General features: G+C 41.2%; 1 protein-coding gene and 1 long non-coding RNA gene across 3 annotated transcripts in view; one reads left to right on the top strand and one right to left on the bottom strand.

Moving 5' to 3' along the window:
* Positions 1-19,448, top strand: part of spri (sprint) — a 131,002-nt gene that overhangs the window by 48,490 nt on the left and 63,064 nt on the right. The window contains exons 1-2 of one of the 2 annotated variants that reach the window (XM_064682248.1): positions 13,722-13,756; positions 16,791-17,031. The exons of the other annotated variant lie outside the window; for it this stretch is intronic. The gene's annotated coding sequence lies outside the window, so the exon portion shown is untranslated. Of the gene's footprint in view, positions 1-13,721; positions 13,757-16,790; positions 17,032-19,448 lie in introns of those variants that run through there. 2 annotated transcript variants of the gene reach the window in all.
* Positions 12,381-13,440, bottom strand: LOC135428324 (uncharacterized). Its single transcript, XR_010436241.1, has 2 exons — positions 13,348-13,440; positions 12,381-13,291 (listed from the first exon to the last, which is right to left on the bottom strand). It is a non-coding gene; the product is annotated as an uncharacterized LOC135428324 (long non-coding RNA).

Below are 19,448 nucleotides of genomic sequence, written 5' to 3'. Positions count from 1 at the left end.
AGATCACATTGTCAAACTATTATCTCAATAATGAAACTCAGAAAAAAAATTAAAGACTTTATTTTTAATATTTGCTTTGAGCTAGTAATTGCTATCAAAAGAAAATCGTTTACAATTCGCAACCAGCTCTAGCTTTTTTGGCATGGCTCTCATTATAAAGCTTTTATATATATATTTTATAGACTCTCTCTAATTTAACTTATCTTAACCTTAGTTATGTCTCAACAATGAATCCTTTTGGCCTACAATTTCCGCTCCATTTCCCATATTTTTACAGCCTAAACAGTTTTTGCGTTTTTGTCAAGAGTTTTCATAACGGTGGCAAATGACGCAGTTGGCGTCAAGTTCTTGTTGCATTCAACACTTGGCACTGGGGATTTGCATTTGAATTCGGTTGCAGTCGCCAGTTCCAGTTACGCTTCAGCGCTCAGTTAAACGCTCTCGATCAATGTCTCGCTCTCTCGCTCTCCCGCTCTCGCCTAGCTGTTTATTTCCTTGTGAGACCGCAACGGGTTTCACCTTACCACATGCACATGCCTCAGGGCTGCTGCACTTGTTGTCAACTATTTTATCAAGGCAACAGCAACTACAGCAACAAACAACAACAACAACAGCAACAACAACAAAAAGAAAACCTTTAACGCCTGCTGCTTTCTGTGTTGCTTTTATTGGATTATGCGCTTTCTCTTTCACACATTTCCGCATGCGGCTGCAGTAACGGCTATTGGCAATGCGAGTCGCGGAAAAACCAGACCGCCATACAGCGGCCCGGCCCCCTGGTGAAAAGCGCGTCAAGCCAACATCAAGAGAAAATCGCTGCCAAGCCGGTCAAGCTGGACAGGTGTGCTGGCAGCGCAGCTCCATGGCTGGAAACTGGAACTGATTCAACTAAACATTGCGAAATTACATTTTCCATTTGTGCTGCACATGCGGCGGCTAATTAATTTGCATTTCGCTTATCGATTTGATTGCCACACAGCAAAATTGCAGTTGATTGAACCTGCCACCAGTTGCGTGAGTCAGCCAGCGGGCGGCCGGGCGGGCGGGCGGACGGTTGGTCGCCAAGAAAATGGCTTCCTTGCCGTTGTTCTTGCTGCTCTGGCCAAAAATCGTATATTCATATTCCATTTTCCAATTCTTTCGACAGCCTCCTCCTTCTCGCACGCATGCGGCAATCGCTTTGCGCACACATCTTGCGCTCATTCCAGTGTGCTCTGCTCTCGCTGCTGCTTTCACGGCCTTTCCTGATCTCTCTCTCCCTCTCTCTCTCTCTCTCTCTCTCTCGCTGTGTGTTGAGTGCGCCATTGGCTCTGGGGGCGCCGCATCAGCGTCCACGTCGCGTCGTCGCCTTCAGTCACAGCTAAACTTTCAATGTGAACGCGCGCGCGGCCTTCTTTTCGGTCTTCGGTCGTCGTCGTCAAGCGCTGCTGCGCGGCTCTTTTCTTAGTCGCCGCGTAAACGAATTGTGTGTGTGTGTTTTTAAGGTGTGTGTGTGTGCGTATGCGTATGTGTTAGTGTGCCTGCACCCCTGCCCAGCCCTGCCCTCAAACAGACTCCCGCGCAGATCGTTTGTGATTCATTCAAATCAAGCGAAATTCGCCAGCCTCAAATATCTTCCAGCTTGCTGTTGTTGTCGTTGTTGTTGTTGTCAATGCATTCGTCTTCTTCTTTTTTTTTTTGCTCTCGTGCTGTAACCCGTAGCCTAACGGTAACGGTCAACTGCGCAAACAGCTTAAGAAACAACAACAAGAGATTTTTTTTTTGTATTGTATCTCTTTCTTTTTTGCCAAGCGACAAAGTGAAGAAGCAGCAGCAAAAATAACAACAAAAACGAAGCTCAGTAAATGAAATTCGCAATTTATGTAATGTTTGTTTTATTGCCGCTTGTTTTTTGTTTTTACTTCTTTTTCTTACATTTTGAGCCAGCAAAGTTCAAACCAAAAGTTCAGATTAGTTCAGAAGTTGGCGCGAGTGTAGAATTATTCCTTGGTGAGCTGAGAGAGAGAGAGAGAAAGAGAGAGAGAGGGAGAGAGAGAAAATAAGAATAGTTGAGTTTTTTAAAAGGATAGCAAAGGGTTAAAAATAGTTTATGAAGATCCGTTTGCATAAAGTCGGGCTGTAAATGTAAACTGTAAATGATTTCCTTCTGGAATATTTATGATGAGTTTGTGTTTAAATAACACTCAAAAAAAGATCGAAATAACTTGAAACTAGCTGCAGTTTTTAATGTAATTCGGATTTGAATTCTGAGCTAAGTCTCCAAAAGCTGAGAACAGTTTCTCATCAAAACTGGGCCAGCTATAACTGTCCTTACATGATTTGAATTTGCAATAAAATCCTTTTTTCAAAAATAATAAGAATTAAATATTCTCTATTTTCAATTTAATAATTTATAATTTAAGTATAAAAATAATAAATAAATAAATAAACTAAAAACAAATCAAAATAAAGATCTCAAAAACTAGAATTAAAGATTCAAGGCATTAAATATTTAATTTCTGGCAGATCTTTTATAATGTATTATCATAAAAACATCGAAAAGTACTAAACATTATCAATTTCTGGCAAATCTTTTATTATGTATTATCATAAGAACATATAAAACAGTTCGCTTTGGCTTAAAGTAAGAAAAAGCTTTAAAATTAAATACAAAATGTGTTTATCAAACTCGCGAATTCCCCAAAAAAGCAATAAAAGACAAAAAAAAGAAACAATTTTAAAGAAAACTGATACAGCCCAAACTTATCTACTGGGAATTCTACTAGAACTCAGCCCTGGTATCCCATAATCTATGTTGTTCTTCGATAATATTTTGGCATTCCCAATCCCATCCCATCCATATTTACATATAAGAAAAACTTAAGACTTGTGCATGCTTGAAAAAGATAAATCTGTCAATTCGTAAAGCTAAACGTATCTTTGTTTCGGATTAGTCACTCTGGAAACGGTCGCGGCCCACGCCATATGCACTATATACTTATGTTTATATATGGTATATCACTCGGGTTCGGGCGACTGGAAGAAATTTCGTGCGAGCAAAAACACGTGCAAATCGCTAGCGAAACGCGTCGTCGGCTTACGCGATTCTCAACTAAATGTTTTTGTTTATTGTTGTTTATTGTTTTTTTCTTATATATTTTTTTTTTTCGTTGGTGAAAATTTTGCATTTAATGAAAAGTTCTTAAAAGGAGCCCATTAAAATTTATGTACAACAAAGCTTCTGCAGCTGTGTGTGTGTGCGTGTGTGTGTGTGTGTGTGTGTGAGTGGGCGTCTGTTGTGTATTTGGTGTATATGTATATATATTATGGTGTATATATAACGTCTGATTAGTTTAATTAAAGCGTATTTTCAATTGCATTGTGCGCAGTTTACAGCGAAGCATTTCCTGCGAGGCGCGCACAAACACAGATTCACACACAGATACACACACACAAACACACACTAATAAAGAGACAAGGCCGAAAGTCCATAAGCAAAAGTGCAGTTAAGTGATCGTCTTGGGCGTCGCCCGCCAACAGCCCCTACACCCCCCCCCCCCCCCCCCGCGTACACATGATGACAACGAGCAGCCTGGGACGACATTTTCTGGAAAAGTTCTTTCCATTTCGGTGAGTGGGAAAGCAAAAGCAGAAACTATCTTAAAAATATGCAAAATACCAATGCCAAAAATAAATATGGGTCAGGCGATGCGCAAAAAAGATCGACAATACGCAACTTGAGGCAACTTGCCACTTGCAACATGCGTCAAGTGCCTGTTTGCTATTTTTGGTGCGCCTCAACTCAAGCTGTGTCACTGACTGCAAGTTGCCGCAAATTGTGGCTGCAACTGAGGCAACGATCGATCAGCAGCACCAACTGCTACACTATTTTCTTCCAGTGTAGACTAAGATGCATCGGCTTTCATTGAGCGAACGATCGATCAACCTCCAGAAAGTGTCCACGTTCAGTTGCCCTTTCCACGTTCTAGCTACATGTATCGCAAGTATTAACCGGCTAATAACGGGTCCTGATCCCATTCAAAATGTATCTAACAGGCAGAAGAAAGCATCTCCGACTCCATAAAGTATAATTTTTAATCTTTACACATTTCCCACCCGTGGCAAATTTAATTCTCACCCTAAAACCTTAAGACTCAAACTGCCTTTTAAATATGTAGATATTTGGGAATGAAAAGCAAGAAGCTTATAGGGCTGGACTTAAGAAGCTAGTGAATACCTGTTTCACCCAGTTCTTCAGTCCAGCCCATGGGAGCAGATTGGTCGGGAAACCTTGAGTATATATGTATATATATCATATCTTAGATCTTTGCGATTTCTTTTCTACTGTCCAACATGAAAAATGAAATATGAAGCCAATTGAACGAAAATTTGACTATTCAATTTTTCACCAAGAAGCGTGGATTTGCCGAAAAGTGTGAAACACGTGTTTAAAATATATTTTGAAACTCGATCGAGTATATTATATATTATATGGCATTTGTATATTAATGGCATATATATTATTGGCAGTAGCTCTGAAACTGCGCACGATCGTTGATCCTCTCTCTGAGAGGCGCGGGGTGGTGCGGCGGGGCAGTGGTGCAGCTTGTCAGCCAATTGACATTTGTCGTATGCAGTTAGATCGAATTGTTCTACACAAGATGTTGCCGCAATGGAATGTGCTGTCGGTTGAAGATCATCCACGCTGCATGCTGCACGCTCCACGATCCCCACACGCTGGCTGCCTAGGCTGCCTGTTAACAGCTGGTTGTTTCTTCTTCTTCTGTTGCTGTTTGGGGCAGGGGCGTGTTGCTGCGCGCAGCTGTTGGCGCCTCGTGAAGAGTCTGGGCTAAAATAAATAAATACTTCGCATCGATCGCTTCGGCTTTGATCAGCGTGGGGCAAAACAAAAAGAGAGATCAACAAAAAATCAACCAAAAAAAAAAAAAAAAACCAGCTGAAAACGGCCAAAAGGTCGCAGCTGCTGGCGGCCAAGTGCCACAAGTCGTTATCCTTTTTGGCTAATAAACATATTTTCTCATTTGCCCAGGCTCATTATGAGCCCGCCCGCCCTCAGACTCGCGCCCCTGCTCAACTAGCAGCTAAGCATTTTTATCGCCTGCTGTAATTGTCTGCATAACAATAACACTTTTGACATTAACAACCAGCAGCAGCAGCAGCAGCAGCAACAATAACAACAGCAACAACAGCAACAACAACAATCATTATGACAACAACAACAACAACAACAACAACAATTGTCATAATTTTGCACAATAAAAAGTGTTTTTCTTGATTAAATGGCGCATGAGGGCGACCAAGAGGGGGGAACTGAGGTCGCCCCATCGAAGATGCAAAGCTGAAAAAGCCACCAAAAAGGAAACACAAAAACAAAAACTTTGGCGAAATTCGCGCGTTTTCCGTTTTTCCGCTCTCAGCCACTTTTCTCGCCGACGCTTTCTCGGTGTGAAAAATACCAAAAATGGCATTGCCCATAATTTTATTGCTTTCATTTGTACAGCTGGGGGGGGCGGTGCGGGGCGGGGCTAAAGACTGCCATTAGTGGGGTGTGGAGAGGTCCAATGGCTGCCGAGCGGGTTAAAGGGCGGCGGCACGAAACTCTTTATGGATTGTCCCCACTTTCCGAAATGGGGCAACTCTGGCTGCTTTGAGTAGGCGAAAGTGTTTTGTTGCCCTCTCTCTCTCTCTCGCTCTCTCTCTCTCTCTCTAAACACTCACACACACACACACACATGTATGCTCATGCGACATTTACGGGAATGCAACTGCCAGGGTTGAAATCTTCAGCGAATCTTTTGATTAGCTTACAAAAAGTTTCTTAGACAACATTTCATTTCTTTTCTTTTATTATACTTTTCTTAATAATTAATTATTGTTCTTGTTGCTATTTTAAACAATTTCCTAAAGCAATTTAAAGTTTGCAAATAACAAAGAAGAAGAGCAAACGAAATACCTTTGTGTATATATGTTTGCATGTATGTGTGCACATATGTATATTTGCATGCATGTGTGCATGTATGTATGCATGTTTAGGTGCTTGTATGTGTGAATGCTGCATGTATGTATACATGCATCTATATATCTACGCATATGTGTGTGCAGGTATGTATGTATACATGTGAGTATGTATGCATGCACATATGTATATTATACCATATATGTGCATGTATGTGTGCAGGTGTGTGTGCATGCATGCATACATATATGTTTATTCGCATGTATGCATGTTTGTATATATGCTCGCATGTGTGCATGTATGCTTATATGCATGTATATGTGCATGTATGTATTCAAGTAAGTGTGCATGTATGAATATATGCATATATGTTTGCAAGCTTGTGTGCATGTAATTCTGCATGTATCCATATATGTATATATGCATATATGTATGTTCTGTTTTGAAAATAAAAGAAAACATATTTTCAAATATTGCCCTTCTATGCCATTCTCATGAATTCAAGTTAGGACCACATCTTACATGCTTTGATTGTAATATTTACAACTTGTATTGGCAATCTAATAAAGTTAATTTCGTAAGCACGTAATGCATTTGTGCGTGTCCCTTCTATAATACTAATGGATGGCTATAAAATAATCGTGTGTGAATCAAATCAACTTCAGTGCCTACACATATCTATAGGTTTGAACAATCGTTGGAATTTCCATACCTTAGCTCACTCGGGCTAAATTATAATGGATTTTATTTCTGTATTTAATTTGAAAGAGCAAGCGATTCCTTGCGTTAATATCTCTTTAAACTCAGACAGATTGATGATGATGATTTTTATTGGCCATCATCCCTGGTGCATTCCTCGTTTAATGCGCCTGTCGCATATCGTTGTCCATGTGCGCGCATTTGATTGGAGAAAGTCCAAATTGTAATTGCCATTTGCCATATTTGATAATTTCTGAGTTGCTTGCAACGCAGCAAGCCAACCATAAATACACATACTTGTCGACAAATACACATCCATGTGCATACAAATATGTGCGAGATGTGTGTGTGTGTGTGTGTGTGTGTGTGTGTGTGTGCAAACATACAATGTCGCATATGACCGGGCATAGACTCCATCATCATCATCATCATTATCATCGTCATCATCACATTTGTGTCATTATGATCGTCAGGCATTCAGCATAAGTTTAATTCGTTTGGCTTCAAATAGAACCTAGCACAGGGCATGCCGACTTTTACGTTCATTTTGTAAGCCTTGGAAATGTAAGTATCTGATTATTTTTTTCATTTACAAAACAAATAAACGCAAATAAATTTAGGCATATATCATATATTAAATCTCCTCAGTAACATCAAATTATGTTTTGTTCTCACTGTTAAGCTTTTAAATCCTTTCATGCATTTTATGTTCAACATTTTCGGTGGAATATTTTTAAATCTTTGATGAATTTTTATGCATTTTAGGTGCAATATTTAATATTGTTCCTATAAGAAATATTTTTGATGAATATTAATGAATTTTTTTTTTAATATTTAATATTTTTCTTATAAGAAATATTAATATAATATTCATCAAAAGATTCTAAAATATGCCAAGTAAATGCACTATTCGAAGATTTACCTAATATTTTATTTGATTTTATTGTTTTATTTCTAGTTCTGTTTCAGTAGGGGTATTCAAAATTCTTTGCCATTCAGCAAGATGAAAATTTGTATACCCTCCACCCATTAAAAACGGGTAAAAGGGGTATAATGTTTTTGTGCAAATGTATGTAACAGGCAGAAGGATACGTCTACGAGCTCATAAAGTATATATATTCTTGATCAGCATCAATAGCCAAGTCGCCCTTCTGTCCGTCCGCCCCTCCGTCTGTCCCCTCGCCTGTCTCTCCCCCCGTCTGTCCGTCCGTATGTACGAACGCGTTGATCTCAGATCCTTTAAGAGCTAGAGACTTGAAATTTTGAACGTAGATCCTCCTAGTGCTTCCTCCCTAGTACAAGTTTGTTTGTCCGGCAACCGATAACTGTGTGTGCGGCAGAGCGTTCCAGGGTATCCACTAGTCGCGACTCTTGTTTTGTTATTCTTCTTTTTTTATTTTTACTTTTTTTTTGCGCTGTTAGCCACGATTATTTGTTTATTTGTTGACTCCACTCTTGCCGTCCCTTTCTCTCTCTCCCTCTCCCCCTCTCGCCCTCTCCCTCCCGCTCGCCTGTGGCAACTTTCGCTAGAAAATTTATTAATTTATCCTAGGGGAGCAATAGTTTGGCGTGTGTTGCGCTCCCTCGCGCTGCCTCCGCTCTATTTGCCTCCTAGCTTTTTTTTATTTTGCGCTGTCCAGACAGCAAACAGCTTCCCTCCGCTCGCGTGCTGCTGCCGCACATACGTCTATATATATATTTTTGTTGCTACTTCAACTTCGAATGGCGCCGCATGCCGTTAAGATACTTTTGTATCTTTTTGTTGCTGCTGCTGTTGGCCGGAAGTAGGCATGGGCATTATTTAATTACAGGCTACAGTTGTCCTGTGCTGTCCGAGTCGAACACCCCCAACCCCCTCTCCCCCCTATGCCCCCATCTACAACGCCAGCTACCTAGCAACAATACCCCGCCTCGGGCGTTTTGTTGTTTTTGTTTACGGGACGGCGGCGGGGCTTCATCGTAAAAATATATATTTTTTTAAGCTACAGCAGCCTTAAGGGTAGGTGGCCGGCCCTTAGAATGCCAATTTCTTGACCCCGTCAATGGCCTTTGGGAGCCTCAAAACAATTTTCAAAATGTTGCCGGAAAGTTTTTAATTATTTTCTCTCTCCCTCTCGCTTAATGTTATTCTTGTTGTTGTTGTTGTTGTTGTTGTTTAAGCACAAATTGCAATGCAACAAATTGAATTAATGTCATTTCTTTTGCCTTCTTTTCTTTCGCAGGTGAGTTTTGCATTCAAACTAATTTATGCCTGAGCCGTATTAGCGCGTAAGTACAAAGTTTGTATCTGTATCTGTATCCGTATCTGTAAATGTATCTGTATCCGTATCTGTATCTGATTGGCGATATAAAGTCGCGACATCTTTGCCCATCAAAACGCGTGTCCATGTCATTTTCCATAATGCGCTGCAAATCAACCCCCCCCGCCCCCCTCAAACACCTCAGCCCCACACCCATCTTCCTCTCCCCGAAACTGGTCTCCATATGCCTGCAGCCGCATTTGTCGAATTTTCCTGTTGTTTTTCTCTTATTTGCAGCCGATTTTTGTTTTAGTTTTCTGCTTTTTTTTCCCACGGCCTTTTTTCTTGATTTGACAGCTTGTTTACAGCATTGGGAAAATTGTTGTGCTGCAGCATTGTCGGCACAGATTGTCTGCCCGATATCGCATAAAATTCCACTCGTGGGTGGCTCCTTCCAGCCGAACTATCCAATTATGTCAGCTAAGAACTCAAATGCAGATGCGATGACAGCGCAATTGGTATCAATCCTTAAACCTGTCTCTTCGCGCAGGATTTGTTGGAGGCCACAGATCGGGAATAACAAATTCCCTAATTCCCAATTAGGCTTAAACCGATATGTTTATGTGTATGTTTATAACTGTGTATATATTCGGTTAAATACAGGCAAAACTCTATCGAAGAATAGTCGGTCAATTATATAGCTCCAATACTTTGCCATAATTGTATTTATTATAAATATTATATAATATATTTGATATGCTAAACGAAAATTTGACTCAAAGAGGAGTAAGAAACGATATCTGCGGCACGCCGAATACTTAATACCCTTGTAGCCATTTGCCTTACGCTATTGCAGACATGTAAGAAACTAAAGAAAGAAATAATATCTCGAAGAACAGATTATTTTGCCATGCAAAAACTCATTTTTCGATCGATTCTAACTATATACATATATATAGTGCTGTGAGATCTTGCTAAGATTTGGCTTACATATAAGCAACCTGTTTTTTGTATAGTAAATGCTGGGGTTAGTTAAGATATCTTGATAAACAATGATGCGTGACATATTCCGTGCCAAATTTATAATACCCTGTACAAGGGTGAAAAAATGTGAGCAACAAACTTGAAAACAATCGAGGATCTGTGATCTTTCCTATATTTGTATTATTTTTTGCCGTTTGCCGTTTAACTCGACCTAAAACCTCAGAAGTCCGCTCAGGAGAGCTTTCTATACACATGTGTGTATGCATATGTGTTATTTATAGCTTAAATGAATGTTTTTAAAAAGGAATATTAAATTGAAGAACATTGAAAACAAGTTCACTTAAGCGGCTCCAAATGCTTCCTATTCCAGCTTTAATTGAAAGCTCGATGCGCTAATGCAAAAGCTGCTTTCAAGCTTTTGAGTAACGTTTTTCATGGTGCGCTTCTAGGCTTTTTATACTGTTGCTGCAATTGTGCATACTTAAGAGATGCAAGCACATGCAGCCGAAAGCTTTAAGAGTGTGAAAACGCTTTTGACTAAAATTCCCAACAGGTTCTAGAGCATGCAAAAAAACAGCGTCTAGCAGAGGGAACTCAAAGCTTTCAACAAAAGTTGTGCTCCTAAGTGCATAAAATAAAAATAAAAAACTTCTATTCTTTAAATAGTTATGAATTAAATATTTTGTAAAGTAAACATTTTGGCTTTTGGAACAGAGGAATCTGGGTGGGGAGGGGTAGCTACAAGTGGCCAGAGTACGTGAATCCTTTGTCCGTCTATAAGTAAGCAATCTGTCAAGGATTCCAGGCGACTTTAAGCGGCGTCTCTAAATACTTTGCGGTCGCTGCCGGCGCTGCGCCCGTGGCTGTGCTTATTGTTTATTGCGAATTGTTGCCGTTTTAATAATTAATCATTTGGCCTTAAAAAGCAACGCAGCAGCAACCAGAAATATGCACATTATGTGGCCAACCGAGCAAGCAAACGGAGTCGGAGTCGGAGCAGGAGGCAGGGGGCGGGAGGCGGAAGGCGGGAGCCAGAGTCTGTTCACAGGATATGCGTTAGCCAATGGACCAGAAGGACTATGGGCCAAGGCCTCCAACCCGAAACCGAGACCGAGACCAAAACCGAAACCGATATAAATTGCATTATGGGCAAATTAATTGTTTTTACCGGAGCGATGGGGTCGACATTAATGGGCCAACCACCCCAACGCCCCGGCCAGCCCGACCAGACGGCATAAGGCCCAAGGACATTAATAAGGCCCAAAGGATGTGGTGACATTAATTGCGCGACGTTCGAGACAAAACGAAGCGACTGTAGTGCAACAGAGAAAGAGAGCGAGAGAGAGAGATAGAAGGGGGGGAGGTATAGTCATTACATTTCCATATAAATATTTATCGCATGTGATAATGCCGCAGGACCCGTCGTCAGCTGGGTAGATGGGCCGCGAGGGGGGGTGAGCTGGTCGCTGGGCTTGTCAATAGTTTTTCAATTTGTGTACAATATATGCTCAAAGAGCGAGAGAGGAAGCGAGAGAGAGAGTGAGTGGAACAGGGACAGCACATGCAATTGTGAGCACATGTTGTCGCGTTTATGCTGCCCCCCTCCCCTCCCCCTCCCCCACGGCCACCCTGCATATGTGCGTGTGTGTGTGTGTGCTGCTTATCGGCTGCGGGCTTTGCATATGTAATTAAAGGCGAAATCCCTCGCACTGGCTGCCATTGCCAAATGGCCAAGAATTGTGAATTATAATTGGCATCCCGCCAAACTGTGAATGGGGCCCAGCTCAAAGCTTTCTAAGCGCCAGTTCCCGAAGCTGGCACATTAATTATTTTAATTAATAATTGTGTGGCATTAATTTTGATTTATTTGTGAGCTACCTCGCATTCTCTTGCGGATAAATTGTTATATATGCCAGCTAAATAGCTGCCGACAAAACGGTAACTCCTGCGCGCTCTCCCCTCTCTCTCTCTCTCTCTCGCTCTCTGTATCTTTGAAACACTGCTGCTCTAGTCAAAACAAAGCAACAGCTGGTCGATCGCTTGCTCGCTTGATCGGTCGAGGCCAGCGCAACAACAACAATAACAACGGCATGAACAAAGGCCGCAACAAGAACAAAACTGTAAAGCAGCTTGGCGAAGGGCTCTCCCACGTTCAAGTTGCCAAGACAATGCTAAAGACGAGCACACACATACATATGTACATAGGCACGTCTGCTCGCTAGCACACACATGCTTCACTTCCTTGGCAGCCGCCTTCAGCGCCAAAAAACGATCTTCATTGGCTCCCACTCTCTTGCGCGCTGCCGCTCTCTCGCTGCTGCGTCTGTGAATGCTGCTTCTGCTGCTGCTGCTTCTGCTTCGCACGCTTCGCTAAGCTTTTTGGCCAACAGCAGCGACGTCAGCAGAATTGGGCGCGTTTTACACAGCTCAACACGTAACATAATCAAAGCGATTTCAATGCTAAATACCATTTTTTTTAATGATTTGTACACTTGGATGTATAAGTATTCATTTCTTCATTTATTTAAGGGTACTTTGGGGATAATCAAACATTTTCAATTAAAGAATTAACTTTTGTTCTTGGCTTGGCCTGTTGTTTAAACTGTATGTCTGATAGTTAACAATATGTTGCTTGACAGTGTAACACTTAAATAAGCACATACTTACACTTCTTTATGCATGCACAACTATGCACATACATATGTATGTATATGTGCGTGTAGATATGTTTATGTGTACTTGAGTGTAGGAGGCTTACGGGGGCAACGGGCCGCAACGACGTGGCCGTCTGTTTTAGGCTGTGGGGAGCTTCACTTGCGCACAGTGCAGTTGGTCTTTTAATAGTTGTTTTTTTTTTTTATAATTTTTCGCTCGCATGTGTTGTAAAACGCACGCGTTTTATGCGCGTCCGCAATGCGGTTGACCAAAAACAATGCGGACGCTTTGTTTGTTGTTTTGTGTTATTATTAGTTGCCTTTGTTTTTTGTTGATTTCGATCACACGACCTGCTGCAATGCGTGGCAAATTGTTTTTGCGGCTGCAGTTGCTTACGCGTTCCCTTACGCATATGGCACGCATACGCAATCAACGCGCAGCGATCTGCAGCTATTAAAAAACGCATGCGATTTGCGCAATTTGCTCACATGCAGCAGCAGCGGCAGCAACAACAGTAGTAGCAGCGACAGCGACAGCAGCAGCGGCAGCGGTAGCAGCAGCAACAACAAGCAAAGCACCAACTCTAACTCCAATGTGGGCAGCGCAGCCGCTGCCAACGCAGCGACAGCGATTGCGATGAACGCCAACGGCCAACTCGTTCCACACACGCACACTCGTTCGCTCACACAGCATCAAAAGAAGCACCAACAACAAGCGCGTCCCAATGCACACTGGTCTAGAAGTCGTTTGATCGTAACTGATTAAAGTCGCTAATAAGTTGTTGTGTTTTTTTGTTAGTCAACCCATATGCACTTTATTATCGCAAAATTTTCTTGCCATTTCTAACTATTTTGCAACGAAAAACAAGTATAAATAATCAAATGTATGAATTTTTATATGTTGCCTCCCTATAAAAATTGCTCAGGTGGATTATATTTTAAATAGATTACATTTGCAAGCAAATATGTAATGCCATTTGTTACTGAAGGCTTCAATATACGACAAATACATTGCTGGGAGCAGCCCAGTGTGCATTGGACACTTAAGAGCGCACGAATATGAGCGCACGAGCACAAGCTTCGCTGGCTCTGCCTCTGCCGCAGTCGCTGCCGCTGCCGCTGCCACTGTGGCTGCTATCGGCCGGCCACAGCCGGCTTCGGTTAGCTCAGTTGTGTTTTACGTTCCACAGGCGACGGACGAAATTTTGTGAGCGCAGCGTGCGGTTGGTCTATTTTTTTTCTGTTGTTTTTGTGTTGTTGTTTTTCTTGTTGTTGCAGTTGTTTGTGTGTGCGTGTGTTGGCGATTCCGATCAAAATTAACGTTTGTGTGCAAAGCAAACAAAAATTAAAAATAAAATAAAATACAAAAACATAAAGCTAACTAAAAAGAAAACCCAAATACGATTTGTTACGTTGAGCAAAACTGTTTTAATAGCTTGTGCTTTACACATATTACATTTATTTCTTGCTGCTCAGTTTGTTTTAATTTGTGTTTTTTTTTTTGGCAGCTTAATAATTAAATGACAATCAAATGTTATATAATATTATGAAACAATAATTAACTGAAATTATCAAAGAGACCAAAAAAAAAAAAAAAGAAAAACCAAAATAAGAAGGGAACGCGTTGTTGTTGTTGTTTTTGTTATTATTGCTGGTCGCAGCATTTGCGTTTTGCGCTTTGCTTATGCCGCTGGCAGCGCTGCCTCCGTCGCTGCCAGAAATTTGTTTTGTTTGTGTTTTGTGTGCTGAATTCAGTGTGTTCGTATGTGTGTGTGTGTGTGTGTATTTTTGTTTCTCTTGCGTTTTGTTTTTCTTGCAATAAATGCAAAATTGATTGCACCAAATAAAAGTTCATGTCTTTGAATTTTATTAAAATTCCCAACTTGAAAATTGTTGTTGCTCGCCTAGTTTTAATGTGTGGTGTGCAGCGCGCACTGAAGCGGATCAGCAGCAGGTTAGGCAAGGGACGAGGGGTGGTGAGGAGGGGGTACTCTACTGACAATGCCAACTCTCTGAGTCACGTTATTTAACCCGTTTGCGCCGCGTCGTGGTATCTCCCCTGCGACTCTCTGACTCAGTTAAGATTTGCTTTTAACAATCTCAGCACAGCCGATGCACAGATTGGCCACAGCAAATTCTGGGCTTAATTTCCAATAAAGCGCCTCTTTTTTGAATACATTTTATTTGTGTCCAAAATTGCGTATCTTCGGGGCAAATGTGGTCAGCTTTTCAAGCCACATGAATTCCATGGTATCGATATCTTAAGATCTTCAGAAATGGATTCCAGGTGGAAGTGTGGAAGCTATTAGCCCATATAAAGCCTATTTCAGGTGAAAACTTGGCAGATCTTAACAGACAGGGATTACTTGTAATGTGCCTTAGACATACGTTCAAAGATCGTATCAGTATTATTGGGGAAAAACTGAGATATTGGTGTACTTCGACTGATTGGATGCCGTGTTGGAAATGCTTTTAGAAATAAGTAATAACTTAATATAAGAAGTCTTTTAAAGATTGGCTCAAAGATTATTCAAAGCTTGACATTCTAAAGTTTTCTTAAGTACAACTTTTGAACTATATAATTAAAAGTAAATGAATTTATTTATATTTTAAAGAGTTGCCGTTTTCAGTTAAAAAACATAAATTTTGTAAAATGCCGATTAAAGTAGTTAAACAATTCCAATTTCGCACAATTTTGCCGAGTAACCAGTCCAATAGATAACTTATAGATAACTTATAGATAACATTTAGTTTAATAACTCAATCAGGTAGCAAGATAACGATTTGCAGCACCTGTCAAAGAATTGTGTTCACCTCTTTTTTTTTTTGACTTAAAAGACTTTTAAGCACAACTCAGAGACACGCCCCTAAAGAAAAAGCTGGGCCGGAAGTATGCGTGTGTGTGTGTGTGTGTGTGTGTGTGCGTTTTAGGACAGACAATTATCTACTAAATTAGTTAATGATTCTATTAAGTAAACTACCTGAAAGTTGTTTCTAAAGTGCGTGCCACGCACTCAAGATCTTACCGAATGCCCCGAAACTGTCCCATGGGACGGCGAAGTGTTCGGCATGTGATTAACTTTCTAAAAATAAATTAAATGCCCAATACACACACATGCATAGAGGGGCGTGTGTGTGTGTGTGTGTGTGTGTGTGTGAAAATATCTGTATTGGGCCTCAGCTACATGTGTTGAATTTGTTCTACATTTTCCAACACTTTCGGCGCATAATTAATGTCATCTAAAATCATTAGCAAATCAATTTTACAACACATGCGACAACCCAGCTGGAGCAGAGGGGTTGCGAAGGGGGATGGGGGGGAGGGGAGGGATCTCTCGACACTTGCAACAGAGTTGAAAGGCACCGTTAAAGGGGGCCAGCAGCGGGCCATTTGCGGTTAACGTTTATTAACTGTAAAATGAAGAGAACAAACCAAAGTCATAAGCAAATGCAGTTAGTGGCGCTGCTGACTGCGACGCCGACGGCAGCGGCGACGGCGACGGCGACTGCGCTTCGCTTGCTTTCGGTGCCAATGCAAAAAAAAGGCGCTGCAAAAGTCGCCAGCAAAACGCGCATAAAATACCGCAAGATAAGCAAGCATGCACTTGTATGTGCACGACTAGCCGATGCCCTGTAAACGGGACTTGAATGTGTTAATACAAGGATGTACTCGGTCGTGTGTATATATATATGCATGTACATATATATACATATATAAGTACATATGTATGTATGTATATATTCCGAGTTCTCAAATGTATTAAGAAATTAAAGTCCCGAATCGAATATAAAAGCCTTCCAATCAAATTTCCCTACCCTTACCCAACGAAATGCAGGGTATAAAGAAAATAAAAAGTCAGAAATTTCAAAAATGTTCTGCTATTATTAATATTATTTTGTACTTTTTTTTTGTAAAGTTTTTCAATTTGTTTTGCATTGTGCGCTCGGCTGAATTTCATGTTATTTACATGAATACGTTGTGGGTGAACAGAAAGGGGGGCGTGGAGTGTGCGAAGGGAGGGGAGGGGGGGGGGTGAGTGTGGGGCAGCTGTCATGACAACAGCTTGAGCGAGTTGTTAAATGAATGAATGACCGCCTGAACGAGTGCACGAATGATTGAGTGAGCGCCCGAGTGCATTATGCAAATGCCAGTGCCAAAAACAACAGCAACAACAACAACAGCGAATTGAAATGAAAAGAGTTTTAATTTTCATAATATTTGTTTTTAAAAACGAATCTGCATATTTAAAACGCCAGCGCGATGAAAATGCAACTGCAACATTGCAAATTTATGCAGCAAGCTGCAATTTAAATAATTCACACAAAACGTCAACGAACTGCCCCAAAAAATAAAAAAAAATAAGTAAAAAAAAAAATAAACAGAGACAGAGAGAGCGAGAGAGAGAGAGAGAGAGAGCGAGAGAGCGAGAGAGCGAGAAACCAAATTCGCCGAGCTGTGCAATAAAAAAAGAAAAGAAACGTTTTTTTTTCTACTCACGTAAGTATAAAAAATTAAAAAAAAAAAAGCTTACCAAGTGGAAAATTTGATGCTACCAAAAAAAAGAAGAAGAAAAAAATGAAGAAAATCCAACAAAAACAATTTCTTGCAAACTGCGCTGAAAACAAAAGAATTCGTCTATATCTATATTTTTTTGGTGGGCTGTAAATTCACAAAACAAAAGTGAAATCAAATGAGAGTCAAGAGCGTGTAATTATTGTTAAATGATGGCACTCTCGGGCTTTGCATTCGGGCAACTGAATTCTTCATTTAAATGCGTAATTACATAAGTTCGACTTGAAGCCGAAAGGCAATTACACGCAATGACGGGATTTGCAAACATTTCCACCCGCAAGCGTGGAAAACAGGGGGGAAAAAGCTTGCCAGATATATTCGCCTATTTACACTTGCCACGCGCCCAAAACTCATTTCAAAAAAACGAGTGTAAGCTGATGGGAGCCGTGGGACTTGCTTTACTCCACCGCACTGCGTGGAAAATGGGCGGTTTAAAGTTAAGGCTCGTTCGGCTCGAACTATAAGTATTTTCTAGGCTCTGCCTGAACTTACTTTAAAACTAAAATAATAAATAATCAAAATAATATTAAGAAGTATTGACAAATTTAAAATTTGGTTTTTAAATTTGAAGAAAATAAGTAAATTAATATTTAGAACTTAAAAAGAAAGAACTGTGGATAGCTTTTGCTGTAGCTCAGTTTAGATAGAGAATCTCGCCCACAACTCAACCGAACTGTGGACTAGACAGTCGCATCTGGGGTCGACTTGTGCCGCACACCCAAACACACACACACACACACACACACACACACACACACACACACACACACACACACACACACATATAGTCAGTGTCGTCTCCCTTATCAGCACCTTTGTCGATAACTCCAAACTCCGAACTCGCAATTACACTGAGCGAAAATAAGCCAAGAGTTTGATGTTCAAATAGGAAAAGAAAGGCAGAATATTGAAATGTGAATGAAAATCTAGTTTTAGGAAAACTTCTTTTTCAATCCAAAACTTGTTTTCTTTCAATTGTCCAAATATCTTCCATGTTGTAGAAATAAAATGCAACATGCAAGATTTTTTAATAAATTGATGAAAAACCGTCTCAAAGTAGATTCTTCAATGCAAAAAGCTTCACTAATTGAGGGATATTTACGAAAAAAGCGAAAAAACAATTTTGCCGAAGCCCTACTCTTTTCTCCCAGTGTAGCATTTGTGGCGTCCATTTGGCCAGTGACCCATGCCTGTCACCTGCAAACGAATGTCGTCCAAGTCCCTAGCGATAAGCGCGGCGGGAAGAAGAGAGAAGCGACTCGAAAGTTTACCCGCAGAGTTGTGAGTGAGGAGGGGGGGGAGGAGGGGGCGGGGGAGCCAATCGACAATGACAATTTGTTTGTAATTTGTTTGTCCATAGACCGCCCGCCCGCCCGTCCGTCCGCCCGACCCGCCCGGTCCGCTCAACGAGTGCCTGTTTATCTGTGCGATGTACCGAATTGTATCTACACAAATCGTTAAGCAAACAGCGGACACTCGAAGGGGGGAGGGGAGGCGGGGAAATGATGGGGGGGGGGGGGCGGGGGTTTGCGGCAAGCGACGCAGCAAAAGTCAAATGAAATCGGTCGCCGCGGGCGCAAAATGTAAACAACAAACAACAAACACGCAGCAGCAACTAGACAACAACTGGAGGCAACAACAAATTGCCAGCAAATGCAATCCAAATAGGTGCCCCCCCCCCCCCCCCTCCCTCTCTATCCCCTTCCCCTCACCACCTCTTAAAGTTTTATCAGCCGCAGGCAACGTTGACTTTCGTTTTCGTTATTTCCCAGCGCTTCGCAGCACCTGTCTTATCAATGTCGCCTCTCCCCCTCTCCCCCTTACCCTTCCCCTCTCGAAACCCACTCGAACCTATTTGGTAAACGATTTGGTGGCGCGTCGCCGATTACAAAACTTTTTTTTGGCCTGTGTTGTGGCTCAACACGATGTCAATTGCGTCGTTTATCATCGGAGGGGTAATTGCTTGATGGTGGGATAGATGGTTAGGGGGGGGGGGGTAAATGTTTTGTTCGATTCGAGCTTAAAATACGCGTAACATGTGATATTTATTGACCTATTGATTAGGTTGCAACATATCGGCAACGAAATTGTTGCAACAACAGTTTTTACAATCATTGAAAATAAATAAAAATAAACAGACAAAGAAAGTGAGGATATCTGCGGCACGCCGAATACTTAATGCCCTTTTGCAGATAGTATGTGAGAAAAGTGAAGCTCGTAAAAGCGGAGTTTGATGAAAATGTCGCGGAAAACCTTTTTGTCTCATGTTTTGACCGAGTGTTCCTTTAGTGCTATAAAATATAGTAGTTCGTATAGAGCTGTGTAATATTGTAGTAGTCCGA

Source organism: Drosophila montana, unplaced genomic scaffold (genome assembly GCF_035044405.1).
Source record: "Drosophila montana isolate Dmon_TW-CO22-7 unplaced genomic scaffold, ASM3504440v1 contig_2481_1, whole genome shotgun sequence".
In the NCBI taxonomy this organism is placed as follows: Eukaryota; Metazoa; Arthropoda; class Insecta; order Diptera; family Drosophilidae; genus Drosophila; species Drosophila montana.
Note: the sequence above shows the minus strand (reverse complement) of the source record. Positions and strands in the feature narration are given on the sequence as shown.